The sequence below is a fragment of the Pavona decussata genome, unplaced genomic scaffold, assembly GCF_977016875.1.
Source record: "Pavona decussata unplaced genomic scaffold, jaPavDecu1.1 SCAFFOLD_273, whole genome shotgun sequence".
In the NCBI taxonomy this organism is placed as follows: Eukaryota; Metazoa; Cnidaria; class Anthozoa; order Scleractinia; family Agariciidae; genus Pavona; species Pavona decussata.
In genome coordinates this window covers 1,527,501-1,543,970 of record NW_028145675.1, presented here as the reverse complement: position 1 = coordinate 1,543,970, position 16,470 = coordinate 1,527,501, and the positions used below count along the sequence as shown (strand labels likewise).

Genomic DNA, 16,470 nt, shown 5'->3' with positions numbered 1-16,470 from the left:
CAAAATCCATCCATACATGGCATGACTTCGACCTAATCGCCTGATGAAGACTAGCAGTAAGCAGTCGAAACGTTGAGACTTACAACTCAAAGTGACTACATTGTGAAACTGATAAATACACTTATTACTATTGTATCTACCATGAACAACAACAACAACCTCTTTCTTGACATTAATTCTTTTGCTATTCAATCTTTTAACCTCCAGCAGAACTGTTAATCTTTATCACCCTGATTTACAACTTCTACACAGAAAATTTTATCTGGTAAATAAATGGCATGTGGACAGGGACCTGTTAGCAAGAACAGTCATGTATAATGTGCATATTTACAATATTCAGTTTGAAACCAGACAGACAAATTATATCCAGTAACCAAATTCAAATCATCCCAACTATTCAACTTTAAGTACAATGTAGCAATCAATAATAATTTATTATGTTATTACAGTATGTATTGACACTGGAACTAGAATTATTTTCTTTATCTTAATCTATAAGAATTGATCCTCCACCACTTGTCACTGACCATAAAATGGTCAATTACAGGGATTTTCAGTTAAGTGTCAAAAATCATGTACAGTATACTTTGATATTCTGAGATTACTTAGCAAAACTCCAACTTCATTCTCAACCAAACAGAAACAAAACCAAAATCAATTGTGCCTAATATAATAGAGCTGTTCTGCATATATTTTCCAGTACTTGGTGCTGGATACATGTATGGTTTTTTTTAAATTCAGATTGGTTTATTGCACTGTTCATGTCTGCTGTGACTGGCCAGATTAATTTATTTGGTTTTAGTTTTATGACACTCAACTGGAAACAGCTATTGTTGTTACTGTATATGTTTATAAAAAAAAATAAAGCTTAGTTTTATACATATATACTTTTATATCTCAGCTGATTTTCCAAAAGGTGGCTACAGAAATTGAGCACATTTTGAGACTTTCTAGGCTGAAGGAATATTCAGTTATGGTTCATCACAAGAAAGTAAGGTCAGAAAATACTATGCAAGAGAAAAGAGGGGCTTTTCTTTGCAATTAGACATGACATTGACATCTGAGTGAACTAAAACATGACCTGTGAGCCGACTAAACAAGTGTGACATTTGGCAATTATTAATGGCGCCAACGCACCTTAAATCTCACCCAACACCCGGTCTTTTAATAATTTAATAATTTATTTACTTATATAGCGCCCTTTAACATTAGAATGATCAAAGGCGCTTTACGATCCAAGAAAACTAGTATTTATAATAGATATTACAATAAAAATGCTATTTGCTATAGATCATTACAATAACAGTACTAAAATAAATAATAATAACAAATAAATAATAAATAAATGGATGAATGAATAAAAAGTAAATAAATAAAATACAAAATTCCTATAACATGGTAATGCGAAACTAAAACGCTAGCTTAAAAAGATAAGTCTTAAGAGATTTCTTAAATAGCACTAGCGAATCAATCGTGCGGATGTGCGCAGGCAAGCTGTTCCACAGCGCAGGCGCAGAGGCATAAAATGAGCGGGCACCTAAAGTTGTGCGCATAACCCCTTTTGGACATTCCAAAAATATTGTATCATTATTGCATAATGAATGCCTAGACGATGATCTAATACAGATCAGGTTACTTAAATAACTAGGAGCCATGCCATGAATCGCCTTAAAAGTAATCATCAAGATCTTGAATTGAATACGATAGTTTACTGGCAGCAAGTGAAGGTTGTAAAGTACAGGTTTAATATGATCAAATTTCATTGTGTCCGTTATAACCCTGGCTGCCATATTCTGTATGCGTTGTAATTTCGATAGCTGGTACTTGGGTAACCCATAATTATAGTAAACTATTGCAATAATCCAGCCTCCAGTTACGTAAGCATGGACTAATGATTGTTTGCATTCCTTGGATAAGTATTTCGATATACGCCTAATGTTATGAATGTGATAGAAGGAGGCCTTGCATATCTGATTAATAATTATGGCTATTCATCCCAAGAGATTCGTCCAGCATAACGCTGAGGTTCCTAACACTCGAAGAACGATCAATCTTCTGGTTGCCAACTTCTATGCTAGAGGAACGAAGTTTGCTTAACTGCTGACGAGTTCCGATAGCAAGAAACTCAGTCTTCGTGCCGTTCAATAGCAGCCGCCCATCTATCATCCACTTCCGAATGTCCTTAATGCATGCTTCCATAGCGCAATGTGTGACATCCTGGGCAACATCATCGCCTGGCGTGAAGCTGAGGTAGAGTTGGGTGTCATCGGCGTAGCAATGGACTAAAGGAAGGTGACGTTCAATGATCTCAAAGAGGGAAGAGGTGTAAATTAAATAACGAACAACAGTGGACCCACAACAGTTTCTACAACAGAATCGGCTTAATCAGAGCAAGACAGCATTTTAAATTGATTTTCCATCTTCATTCTAGATTCATGACGTAATGCGAATCACGCCATACGAACATCTGGAAATTATTTGACACTTGAAACCAGAAATCCGACGCAAAATCGCACTTCTTGTCTTATCGATCACTATAGCCTAGCAACTCTACAGTTATGACGGGGAAAAATAATCGAATAGCTTTTCAAACTCACACTTTTTGAAGAGAAAATCCTTGCCATTTTGCGCTCGTCTTTTTGCCACATTACTTAAAGTCCCGGATGTTGACAAAAAAATTTGAACGGGAAACAACATACAGCGGTTTTCAACAAGAAAATAAACTAAGTCTTTGGCTAGGTGAAAAATTCCTGATAATTTCACGCCGCCTGGCTAGAAATCATCCCTAAGACCTACCTTCTACGGCCAAAGACTGTCACCTCCTCAAGCAAAGCTCACAATATGCAACCCGCCTTTGCCATCTCTGCCCGAGTAACTGAAAATTACCCATTAAGCTCAAAAGAGAACCAGCTAGGAAGCACATTAGACGAAGCAGGAACTGCACTCGTAAGACTTCTTCCCTCGCTAGACTTAATGGTGTCCTCGGGAAAACTTTGTTTCAGGAAGCCAAACAAAACACTACATGTAGGTCTAATGAATTTGTTCTGAGCTCAAAGCGCGCCAAATTCAAAGCGCAATCATAATGCGGTTTAAAGGCATTTGAGAGAGAATGGGGCTGACTGTCCCATATACAGGCACGAAGGGGTTGAGGGGGGGGGGGGGGGGGGAGAGAAACAGATTTTTGTTTCATGAATGTCTTCTAATGACCCTTGTAATCTATGTACCCATTGATGTGAAATTCAATATGAAATGCTAAAAACGAAAGGAAAAACAAAATGAATTAATATCTTAAGAAAAGTTAACAAAAACTTTAATTTCTGTACCCACCTTCTGGAAAATCAGCTCAGATATATACTTATAAACTTTGCCTAATACTGAGCTATATATGTTGTGGTTTAAATTTTTTTTATTTGTTTAATTAAAAATTTTCAAATCAGTTTCATTTTCATTAATCCCTTTGTCTCTGTAGATTATGGTAATGAATAATGTACAAAAGAAGATAAAAATTAAACTGGTTTGAACCAATAAAAATTTTGAACCCCAACATATACAAGACACTTAAAATTACCTCAACCAGAGTTTTTTTATTGACAGTATACCGGTAAGTAGGTTTAAATTTGAGCCAAATTATTGAAATAAGAGGTAGAAATCACTTACCTGTCAGAATTGTATGGCCCTTTGTATGTCTGGAAATGAGCTTCAGTCAGAAATTCAATAGGGCAGAGCAATTCTCTCTCCTGGAAGGCTGAGTAACTTAACTGGTGAAGGGACAAAATGTGAAATGATTAGCTTCTCCTTAAACAAAGAATTAACCTACCTGCTTGCAAAGAGAACCCCTTCCAAACTAAAAGTGAATATTTGAAGAATGCCAGCAGTGCAACTTGGCCATTTAAACTTCCTAAAAAATTCAATTTAACTTACTGAAGTCCAATGCAAAGTCTTCAATATCTAGATCTTTATCTGGCAGTTTTCTATTACTTATTGCTAAGCAACAGTTGTTCTCATGATCAAATACAAGGCCAAACTTGTCAAACCCAATATTTTTCTGAGACAGATACAAAAATGGCATTTGCAGTGTACATGTACATTTATGTCCTCCAGATATCTATGACCAGTTGCCATAAGCTTAGTGGTGCTGTCATTATGTACAATATTTTTGGACCCCCCCCCCCCCCCACCCGCAAGCAATGTTGATAGCCACTGCAATCATTCAGACTGTACATGTATACAATTTTTGTAAACACAGCAACATGACAACATAGCATGGGGGCAGGGGGCTCATTCATGTTGAGTTTTGGAAATCATCCTATCACTTTTGCCCAGAGCCCAGTTGTTCAAAGAGCAGATAACTTTATCCAGCAGATAAGGTGCTATTCAGTCGATAAAATTCATTGGTTGGAGTACAATTAAATTTTCTTTAATCTGGAATCGTCGTAGGTTGTCCATGCCAAGTTCCAGCCACTGGATAGAGTTATAAGCTCTTCGAACAACCAAGTCCAGGATTGTAGATAAGTTACATTGTACATGCAAATCACACTGCTTTTTTTTTCGGCCGTGCTTGCACTGAACCATACGACCTTGAGATGGGAATTTATTCAATAATTTTCCAATGAAAGTGCACATGGGGCACACATAACAGTATCTGACACTTTCTAATTGGGGTGAGTAGTTGGGTGTGTGTTATCACTTATGTGATGCATTTTGGTTAAGCACTGGCACAACAAGGGTATTTTGCAGAACAATGGATCCGGAATGCTGAACGCCAAATGCCGAATCCATAGTAGTCCTATAATGTCGGATGTCTGCCATACAATGTAACAACAAGTAAAAGCTAACCGTCTGTATAATCAGTGTTTAACCCTTAATAGTATAGAAAAGTGCTTAGACCTAAATAATATTGTTCGTTGCTTTTCCGGCAGGGGTATTATGCAGAATGCTAAATGTCGCATTTTACACCACCTATAACAGATTAGCATTAAGCAACGGATGAAGTTATTTAGGTCTAAGCACTTCTCTATACTGTTTAGGGCTAATCACTGATTCTACAGACGGTTAGCTTTAAGTTGTTGTTATAGCAGCCATTGGATAAAAGGACTTCTATGGATTTGGCATTCAGCATTCGGCATTCAGCGTTCTGCAAAATACCCCTGCCATCACTGGCAACACAAATGGTTGAGAAATGATTTTTAAATAACAAAATCAGATATGTCGCAGGTTTCAAGATTAAATTGGGCATAAATTGGTATCAACTGCAATCAAGCAAAATAATACTTGATCGGTTATAAAAGTTGCTTGATTGACTGTCAGTTATTGCCCCTTCCAGTTTAATTTGGTCACTGATTGGTCACTTAATTAAAAAGTTTGTTGATGTTAATACATGTATACAAAGCAATGTTTACTTTTAATGTGTAGATTTCTATTGATGATCTAAGCTGCACTTAGGACTCTAACTACATCACTCATACCAGGAGGTATGCAAGTGGAAAATACAATTTAGCTTAATTCATGCTAAAGAATTGAGAGCTTAAGAATTCGATGTAATCTTCAACTTACAGTTGTACCTTGTTGTCAGGGTTTACAGTCCTTGATCTTGAAATGTGGTCAGATAAAATCTTTTCTGTCGAATCTTTCTCTTCTCCTCGGTGGCGGAGTACCTTTCCTAGTAAAGGGACGAAACGTCAAATGATTAGTTTCTTTTTCCATCTTGTATGATCTCAAAGTCGAGAAATCCTTAGTCTGCTAAACCGGAAGTGGATCGAAGGATCGAATGCCAAATCTAAAATTGCAAAAAAATTTAATTGAACTTACTAAAATTAAGCAAAGCAAAGATTTGCAGCTCTTAATCGTTGTCCGGCTGTCCTTCTTCCCTTGATACTGGACAACAGTTCTCCTCATGTGCACGGTCAATCGATCAGCAAATTTCTTTAAAACGCTTCCACAACCAACAGCGGCAGTGTGATATCCTTTTCAATCTTTTGGTGTCTTCTCAAACGGTGTACTCCCAGTTAAACTAATCTCTTCTTTCGGTTGGACTTCCTGTCTGTGTTTCTCTCTCCTCTAGCTCTGGACAGCTTCCCCACTTAAATCATACCGGATCCAGTATTAATATTATCAGACACTACCCAGTTCGGCGCCATCTTGAAACAAATCGAAAACTTCCTTGGAATCAGTAGAGAGATCTGGGTACGAATACGTAAAAAGCGTCTGGTGTTCCGTCTGCGGTCCGTCTGGCTGTGGTAGTGGGGGACTGGGTGACGGTGGGGGTGAGGCACGGTCGGCTCGGAATTGATTGAAGAGGTGCGCTGAGACTACAGTAATAGATGTAATATGTATTGGGATTACGTGCGTAGCACAACCGAGTGTATTAAAATCTTAAACAATCGAGGAAATGATTGCTGTTGAGTTAGAGGAGGGTTCCAATTTCCGTATAATATTTACCAGGTAAAAACAAGAAAACGCTTGCAGCTGGTTTTCTATTGGGATTATACATTCATCCTTTTTTTAATAAGAAAAGTGAACCAAAATTTCAGGAACGTATGAAGAACAAACCGGGCTGAAATTTAGAGAGAAAGTTTTTACTTAACTTGTTTCAGAACTGAAAGAAAAGTTCGGACAAAGTAAAATGCACGAGATTGCTTGAAAATATACTACATAAAATGATATATAGCCATACACAGAGTATTCAGAACGGTTTTCTTATATCATTTTTGCCTGAAACCTCAACCTCGTTTTCAGAGCTTTCCCTTAAATATTGGAAGGGGCACCCCACCCAATTTTGAAGTGAAAAGCCCTGAGCGTGAGATTGGGGTTGCCTGAAATCTGTAAAATCCTTAACAAATGTTAAGAACGTTTTTACCCACTAATAGCCAAATTTATTCGACCAGATCAACAATCTGACCAAATGTAGACCTGCAGCATTGTTGTCCCCTGTTAATGTTGCCTACTGCTTCTGGTATCCCCAAATATCGACGACGTTTAGATCCAAGCCACCCACCTCCCCCCAAAACCACCCCTTCAATGGTGTGTTCTCCCGGCCCTAAAATTAGTCTGTGCAAAGTTGTTAGAGCAGCAGTTACCATTTTTAGACATGTCGATAAACAACCACCACTCTCGTTCTTCCATCACCACTGTCCATGGATAGAAGACCTTCACTGATCTCCTGATTAGCGGAACCCAAGGTTTGACAAATTTGATCTGATTCAGACTTTAGTGGACATGGCTTCAAATGGAATAAAAAAATTTGGATCAATGGGTTTGCTCAAAAGATCTTCGTGGGTGAAAGCTGTTTACCCGACCCATCCGGATGGCTAAGGTTGTTATATTGTATGTTGATGTGGCTCAATGTTCCGGTGGCACGCAGGCAAACGCGCGGGATAAAAACCACGCATATTTAAGTTGCCTCCGAAGTCCCCAAAACCGAATATAACACAACTCGTTTCACAGATAAGCGGTATTTAACAATCCGAACATTAAGCTTGTTTTTTCTCTCAAAGCGCTCCTTTCGCGCGTCATTTGCAGATTTGTAGATACTGACTGTCAATGGACCCTTTGCAGCTAACGGTCACGTGGTACAAAATCCACCATGCTGGGACGCAAGCTACGCACTGGGACATGCAGAACAAAGCGACTTCATCCAGTCAAATTTGAATTGTTTTGTTTTGGATGTCCCAGTGCGTAGCTTGCGTCTCAGCATGGTGGATTTTGTTCCATTTGACCGTTAGCTGTAAAGGGTCCATTGCTACTTATCTACAAGCGTTCGCAAACACTTGTGTTCTGGCTTCTTAAGCAGGTCGCACGACTCTTTTACTATCATTTGCTTTACTGCCACCAAATTTCATCTTTAAAAGGACATGCATGCACGTTAAATTCGCCTGTGTACAGCCACCCCCTCCCTTCCCGATTTTTCCTGAGGGGAGGGGGCGGCTGAACACATGCTACTAATCTCGTACCCAGATCTCCCACGGTCATTCGGAGGGGAGATCTTCGGATTTTCACATTTCCAAACCTACAGTAAGATCTCGGTAGGAGATTAACAGGCTATGTTAAATGAGAGAAACACCATCTAAATTCCTCTCTTTCTATTCGCACTTTCCTCGTGCGCTTTTGTTTTCTCACAATGATTATTGTTAGTTTTTTCTTCAACGGAAATGAGCTATATGAAAATACATATATTTTATCGGGGATGAAAGAGTCAATCAAGAATGAGAGACTAATGCAGTCACGACGGCGACCTGAGTAGGCTTGAACGGGATTCCAATCCCCAATCTCTAGGGCTCTATCAACTGAGCCATCGACTGCCAACTGCCTAATTTTTTTTCAGGGTCCCTTTTAGCAGCTGCTTAAGCTTCGTACATAACTGCGATTTTCTCTCATTTATTGATTCTCTCACCCTCCGTTCAAATATATGTATTTTATATTTCACTTCTATATCTTCATTTCTAAGTGTATATGATGTATTAGGAATTATGACCAGCTCGCAGTTGGCTTGATAGCTCTGTTGGTGAAGCACTGCACCGGTATCGCGGGGTTCATGGGTTCGAATCCCGTTCTAGTCTGAATTTTTTGCAGGCTTTATTTGCGCAATTGCATAAGTTGCATATATTACTACGACAGTTCAAAATATATGTATTTCATATGAGTCAGTTCCATCTCTTCACCTCTGTGTTTGTTATTGATATCACCGCGATTAAAATTTGCAGTTTTGCTCTTTCACCACCTCGGTATATTAATTTGCAGTTCTTACAGTAATTTATTTGGTTGATCAGTTGCAAAGATTGTGTTGCTATTCAAACCACACAATCAAATTCACCCTCAGGTTTAAATAGGATCTGAATTATTTTTTTGTTACCAATTCAAGGGCTTGTTCTGTGGAGTTCGTTTGAAACAACCAGCGACAGGCCATGCGTTTCACGCCCCGAAAGTCTGCGTTCCATAACAACGCAAACCATCGTCAGATAGTAGAAACTGTTTTACTCTCACGTTATCAAAGGATCGCAAAACGCTGTGCTTCCATACAACTATAAAAGCTGTCCTCCATGCGTTCGTTTTAAGGCCGGTTTGCACCCCATGATTTACCGACCCGACTGTATCAGAGAACAAATCGTGTATATACGGGTATTTAGACACCGGGGGTGAGATTCACGAAGCCCTCCCAAGTTATGATGTATCCTTAGTATTTTTTTCCTCAGTGACAAACCCTTATTGCTGGAATAACAACAGACTATTGTTCAGAAACAAACTTAACTTAGTAGCGCTTCGAAAATCTGTCCTCAGGACTTGATTTTGAATTTTGATAGGCGTGGCGGTTTCTATGAGAGTGTAGGCCAGACCTTACAAAAACAATCCGTGGCATTGCAACTGATTTTCTGAATCAGAGCGATATTCATTTTATGAATCGGCTGTAAACCGACAGATCAAAGTGCAAACCGCTGCCCGCGGCCGTTAGGCAATGAAACTGGCCGAGTATGATAATTGTGGTAGCGGTAAGTGTTTTGACAGCATGTTCACAAAACTCTGATTTCTCGAGATTCCTCTTGCACTACTTTTCAAGGATACATTCATCGTCAAAGACGATACATTTGTATGACATGTAATTTTGTCTAAGGAGGACAAAAAGGAGTTTGCAGTGTATGTCCACAGAATGAACGGTCACTGGAGCAATGCGGTGAAATAAGGCTTACCCAAGACTACGTTTGGCCTGAATCAGCTTTCATTAGAATGAAGGATGAAGGTTTGCCCAGAGAAGAAGAAACCAACTCTTTTTGGCTGTACTGTGGGGCATTTATCAAAAATATAAAATAAATAAAGTCAATCAATCAATCAATCAATCAATCAATCAATCAATCATCCCAAATGATACGGGCCAGAATTGCCAAACGGCCTCGTACCTTTTCCGTTTGAAAGTGTCATTTGAAAACTTTTGTACGACTTTTCCGGAGTTATTTTCTACCTGGAAGTTTTTTATTTGGCAAAACAAACTCGTCTCTCTGTTCAAAGTTTTGTAAAACGTTTTGGAATTTTAGAATGACTACTGAGTGAAGAGCCACACAGAGTCAGCCCGGCTCTTATCGATGTACCACCGCCGATCGGAAATTGCATGTTCTCACACCAAAAAAATTCTGTCCATATTTGCGACAGTGATTGACACTTGATTAGCACCTAGCAACGAACATTCAAATTCTACAATACACGTAGTATCAAGTGAGGGACTCTGTTTACAAGCGATTAGAGTAGCTCTTCACACACCCGCTGTAAGAGTGAATAGGAGAAGCCATTAACACTTAAGCAAGCACAGTGGAGTGTATTGGTTGAGTTCAGTTCGTTGAGTGTATCCCTAGTAAACGGGAAAAAAAGTATACGAAACAATATCCTAGAACCAACTCGTAGAGTTATCAGCTGTCCTGTTTCCAATTTCAATATTCTTTCTACGGCTAGATTTTTAATAAAGACTAATTCTCTATTTTGCTCTGCTGTAAACCTAATTTAGGTTGAAAGAATTACCGAATCCTCTTAGCATATTTGGAGTATATGAAAGCAAGCTTGTACATTTTGCAACTTTGAATTACCGAACTACTGAATTACCAGAATTACCCCGAACGTCCGCACAGTGCTACACTGAGTTAAGGAGTTAAGGTGCACATGAGGGATCCAGTTTTGTTGAAGAATTATTTCTGCTTCGCCTCCGTGGACGAGTTACAACGACCCTGTACGCTGGCATACATGTAGTGCAACGAGTACCACACAGCGAGTTTAATGCTCTCCGAAGCTTTTCCCCGCTCGACAGCGCCCGAGCTGTACGATTTTAACTTCCGTCTCACTCAAAACATACGTCCCAAAAATGTTTCGTTACACTAGTATAAATTATGCCGAGAAAGAGGTTGTTGTTGTTCATCGTGGTAGATGTACAATGACAATAAGTGTATTATCGTTTGTCTCACGATGTAGTCACTTTGAGATATAAATCGCGACATTTCGAATGCTTACTGCTAGTCTTCATCAGGCAATAAGGTCGACTGGTTACGCGGCACCATTTGTATCACGATGGTCACATTTCGATTCTCACTGTTACGGTGAGAAGTTGCTCCCTCAGCGGTCCGTTGTTGTACCACTCTGCTCAGTGACGTGTTTCTTGATCGCGGGAAGCCACTCTTCGGGAATTTCAATTCCGCTGTCCCTGTCGATGGTATTAGGGTGAAATCTTATGTGAATAGCTTCCTTGACCCAACGGGTGTACCAGTGAGAGTCACGATCAATAAACTTTACCTCGTTCCAAAGCGGATAATTGCCGGTCTCGTGGGCGTGCTCATAAACGGCGGAGGTCTCGGTACAGGCGATTCGTATCCCTGTCGTGTTTTGATTCTCTCCTGCATAGATCTCCCTTTTTCCCCGATGTAGTCACAGAAAATCCTGCTAACCACGCCATCTTGTTTACCTGGATAGATGGTGTCCTTAGGTCGCACCAAATGTGACTTAAGTGTCGTTTCGGATTTGAAGACGGTGTGAATGCCTTGTTGTTCTAGGCAGCGGCGAAGAGGCTCCGATACTCCCTATATGTAGGGTACAACGGCGGTGGATTTGAACTCTCCCACGGGCTCTTTCCTTGGGGGTGTTCTTGCCTTGGTGATCTTCTGAACAAAGGAGGAGGGATATCCGTTAGAGACCAGAACAGATGACAGATGCTTCTTCTCCATAGATATGACTGATGGCCTGCTGTTTGGTCACAAGACGTTTCGCCCGGTCGTACAGACACTTCACAATAACGTGTTTTGCTCATTGAGGATGGTGCAAATCATACTCTAAGTATTGATCAGTGTGAGTTGGCTTCATGTAGACACTGGTGGTAAGGCGGCCGTCGACTGACGCGTCGGTAAAGGCGATGTTGCTGTCATTGTCGGTTTCCAGGGTGAAACGGATGGTCGGTTGTTGACTGTTGAGGTTTTGTAAAAAAACCTGTCAACTCTGTCTCGGTCGAGGATGTTGAAGGTATCGTCCATGTAGCGCTGCATATCTTAGGTTTGCAGGGCGCGGATTCCATTGCTCTCTCTTCAAAGATCTCCATTTACAGATTAGCAATAACTGCAAAAACCGGGCTGTTCATTGCTGCGCCTTCTCTTTGTTCGTTAATCGATCCATTATACTGAAAGTATGTAGATCTCAATACGAGGTCTAAAAGGTCCGTAATTTGAGCAGGTGTTAACGTCGTGCGGTCAGTAAGGGTGGGGTCACTCTCTAACTTCCAGGACCTGGTTGCTGAAGTCTAATAATATGTAACAATCAGTCTCGCTGCCGATTCCTACACCCTCTTACGGCTTCTTGTCTCTCCCGAGTGCTTCTGGTATTTCTAGCATTTCTATTTCTGTGTGTCTGTACCACTGGTAATTCTGACTTCTCGTTCCTTTGTCTTAAACTCGCTAAGAAGCGAAGGCCAGGCAGGTTTGTGCAATAGTGTTGCAACCTTTCCAAGTTTTTCTCTCTCCACCTCGCCACGACGAACCTATCAGGTTTGTGTAATAGTGGATCTATTGTAACCTTTACAAGTGTATCTTTCTCCACCTCGCCATGACGAAAATGTCCAGCAGGTAAGTGTAATTGTGGATCTTTTGAAACCTTTCCACGTTTTTCTCTCTCCACCTCGTTACAACGCGAAGGCCCAGAAGACTTGGGTAACAGAGGATCTTTTGTAACCTTTCCGAGTGTATCCCTCTCCACTTTGCCAAGACGCAAAGGCCAGCAGGACTGCGGAATGGGGGATTCCATTTTTAAAACTTGGCTATTATTGCTCTCTTTGCCCTGCTAAGACGCGAAGGCCCAGCAGATTTTGACCCTCGCGCATCGTTTTCAAGTAATATCTTCACGAGGGTCTCATTACGTTCGCTGATAGCAAGATGGAGTGGGGTTTTCCCAGTGACGTTTGGCAGGTTAATGTTGCATCCTGATTGAATTAGCAACTTAGAAATGTCGAGACAGTCTCTTACGGCGCATACATGAAGAGGTGTATATCCATTGTTGTCTTGAATGTTCACATCCGCGTTGTTTTTTAAGCAACAGCTTGACGAGTGTTTCATTATTTTCTCAACTGCAAAATGAAGTGGCGTTTTGCCATATCTGTTCCTTTAGTTGATGCTACATCTTGACTCAATTAATAATTGAGAAATGTTGAAAAATCCTCCACGAGCAGATTCATTAAGTGGAGTATTTCCCATCCTGTCTTGAATGTTTACATCCGCGTTGTTTTTAAGCAACAGCTTGACGAGAGTTTCATCATTTTTCTCAACTGCAATATGAAGTGGGGTTTCGCCATCTCTGTTCCTTAAGTTTATGCTACATCTTGATTCAATTAGCAACTGAGAAAAGTTGAAAGATCCTTTACGGGCAGATACATGAAGTGGTGTATCTCCGTCTTGGTCTTGAATGTTCACATCTGCGTTGTTTTTAAGCAACAGCTTGACGAGACTTTCATCATCTCCCTTAACTGCAATATGAAGTGGTGTATCTCCGTCTTGGTCTTTAATGTTCAGCTGCGCGTTGTGTTTAAGCAACAGCTTGACGAGACTTTCATCATCTCCCTTAACTGCAATGTGAAGTGGTGTATCTCCGTCTTGGTCTTTAATGTTCACCTCCGCGTTGTGTCTAAGCAACAGCTTAACGAGAGTTTCATCTTTTTTTCTCAATTGCAATATGAAGTGGGGTTTTGCCATGTGTGTTTCTTAAGTCGATGCTATATGTTGACTCAATTAGTAATTGAGAAATGTTGAAAAATCCTCCACGAGCAGATACATGAAGTGGTGTATCTCCAGTACGGTCTTGAATGTTCACATCCGCGTTGTTTTTAAGCAACAGCTTGACGAGAGTTTCATCTTTCTTCTCAACTGCAATATGAAGTGGGGTTTTGCCAAATGAGTTCTTCACGTTGATGTTACATGTTGATTCAATTAGCAACTGAGAAAAGTTGATAAATTCTCTACTGGCGCATACATAAAATGTTGTATGTCCCTCATTGTCTTCAATGTTCACATCCGCTTTGTTTTTAAGCAACAGCTTGATGAGTGTTTCATTGTTTTTAAGGACTGCAAGATGAAGTGGGGTTTGGCCATCTCTGTTCTTTAAGTTGATACTACATCTTGACTCAATTAGTAATTGAGAAATGTTGAAAAATCCTCTACGGGCGCATACATGAAGAGGTGTATCCCCTTTATTTTCTTCAATGTTTCCATCGGCGTTGTTTTTAAGCAACAGCTTGACGAGAGTTTCGTCATTTTTCTCAACTGCAATATGAAGTGGGGTTTTGCCATCGACGTTTTTCACGTTAATGTTACATCTTGACCCAATTAGTAATTGAGAAATGTTGAAAAGTCCTCTACGGGCGCATACATGAAGTGGTGTATCTCCATAAAGGTCTTTAATGTTCACATCGGCATTGTTTTTAAGCAACAGCTTGACGAGAGTTTCATCATTTTTCTTGCCTGCAATATGAAGTGGGGTTGTTTCATAATTGCCCCTAAGGTTGACGTTGCATCCTGACTCAATAAGCAAATGGATAATGTGAAAGAGGTCTTGATATAAAGACCACAGCAATGGTGCGTCTCCTTTAGTGGTCCCGATATTCGCATCAGCTCCATGCTCCAAAAGCAGGCGAATGGCCATGTAGTTGTAAGAATAAACCGCCAAGAACAAAGGTGTTGCTTTATCGTCGGTCCTTTGAGCATTAATCTCCGCACCTAGATCAATGAGGGTCTTGATTAACGCACTTGAAGATGATTCACTTGCCCACAAAAGAGGCGTGTAATTGCTTTCTCCTGGGATGTTGATATCTATGCCGTCATGCAACACAAGCTCTATCACCTTTTCCGCATCGTCGCTTTTTGCACACCGGTGCAGCTCATTTAGCGTTTTGACTTTCTCGACCATGCCTTGGTAAAGTTTGTTAAAGCGACCATGACCTGGACGTCTCCTTTCCAGACTTGACAAAATTTCAGCGGCAGATTTTCCAGAAAACGCGCTAGCATCGTTTCCTGTTGTTTTAATCTTCATCTCTTTGACGAAGTCATCGAGAAGGTCACTCGCTTCCAAAACGGTGCTATAGTCCCCTTCTAAGACAGCCGCCTGCAGCAGGTTAAAACCCGACCGTCTGTCCACGTTAAGGATAGCCTTGCGCGCTAGTATCTTCAGACTGGACTGCAATTTAAAAAATTTGAAAAGTTTTAAGATGAATTTTGTTATTTGATGCTTTGGTTACTCTCTTCTTATTGATCTTCTTATCGGTATCACATCAAGACAAAAAAATGGATAAATCGTTAAATCAAAAACCACATATTGTAGTTAGAAAGACTAAATTACATATCTTAGTAACAGGGATAAATAAGTCAATAAAAGGACACCCAAATAAATAATTGAATAAACATATAAATGAATAGGCTGGTTACTGTATAAATTTTCCCAAGGTATGTCCAGAAAAATCGACAGAAAGTGACTCTTACCGGTCGCTGAAAACTTGGAGTTGCGTTATAATCCAGAAGTAGCTGCACTATGGATCGGTGATTTTGGCGCTCAGCTTTCTGAAGAGCTGTGCATTGAAACTAAAAACACAAAAATTGTAAGGTTAATATACATAAATTGTTGTCAACAATTGCAATATTAACACAACATCTACCCATACAAATGTAACGCTTTCAATTTAAAGAGAAACTCCACTCTGATAACGAATTTTGAGGTAACATTGTTGGAAACGTATAAATTTTACATTTTAGTTTGAAAAGGAGAAATAATATTCAAGTGTGCTAGAAATATGACCTGATAATCATCTATTTTTGCTTTTAAATTTTCTGTGCACCGCCATTTTGGAGCTTACGACGTCATACCAATGCCGCTATTGTCAGTGACCGGAAGTTCTTTTGTGTGAAGCAATTGAGCAACCGTGTTACCTCATGAAATCCAACATGGCAACGCCCGGAAAATTGAAAAGCGAAAACGAGCGATAATCAAATCCTGTTTTGTCCGACGCAAAAATATCATTTCCGTGTTTTTCAACAAAATGTAAAATGAAATTGTAGTTTCAACAATTTAACGTTTACTTATTTCAACAGTGGAGGTTTCCTTTAGAGTTGAAGTATGAAAAAGCAAAACAGAGAACGAAGTTCAGAAAACGTTGTGATTAATGGTCTTCTTTCACTGGACATCTCATTCTGGATAGGAACCTGATCGCCGTTTCCGTGACAATTGTACACAGGTAAATTGGCCAATGGGTGAAAAAAACATGTGACAATTCACCTCTAAAGAGACTAGAAATACAATTAAACACGTTCTGGAGCTTTCGCTCGTATCACAAGGGATTAATCAACAGCAATGAAGTGTTTTGGCATTCTACTTCACGTTCTGTATTGTCCAGATGTTCCCGGAAAGTGGGTGCGTACGGTCTTCTTTTAGCCTCATTCCTAACGGTCTACATCTCTCCCCGGTGTGGTCTTGTTTGCA

The 16,470-nt window shown here is 40.0% G+C and overlaps 1 protein-coding gene, 1 long non-coding RNA gene and 1 pseudogene across 3 annotated transcripts in view; 1 reads left to right on the top strand and 2 right to left on the bottom strand.

The window, feature by feature from the left end:
* LOC146455533 (uncharacterized) overlaps positions 1-16,470 on the top strand; it is a 234,614-nt gene that overhangs the window by 137,245 nt on the left and 80,899 nt on the right. The window lies entirely within an intron of this gene.
* Positions 1-16,470, bottom strand: part of LOC146455534 (uncharacterized) — a 194,741-nt gene that overhangs the window by 107,208 nt on the left and 71,063 nt on the right. The window contains exon 3 of the mRNA XM_085094258.1: positions 3,658-3,758. The gene's annotated coding sequence lies outside the window, so the exon portion shown is untranslated. The remainder of the gene's footprint in view (positions 1-3,657; positions 3,759-16,470) is intronic.
* LOC146455538 (uncharacterized) overlaps positions 12,245-16,470 on the bottom strand; it is a 5,585-nt pseudogene continuing 1,359 nt past the window's right edge. Inside the window, exons 3-5 of the transcript XR_014859025.1 lie at positions 15,477-15,575; positions 14,410-15,174; positions 12,245-13,616 (exon numbers count right to left, since the gene is read on the bottom strand). The product of XR_014859025.1 is annotated as an uncharacterized LOC146455538 (transcript). The remainder of the gene's footprint in view (positions 13,617-14,409; positions 15,175-15,476; positions 15,576-16,470) is intronic.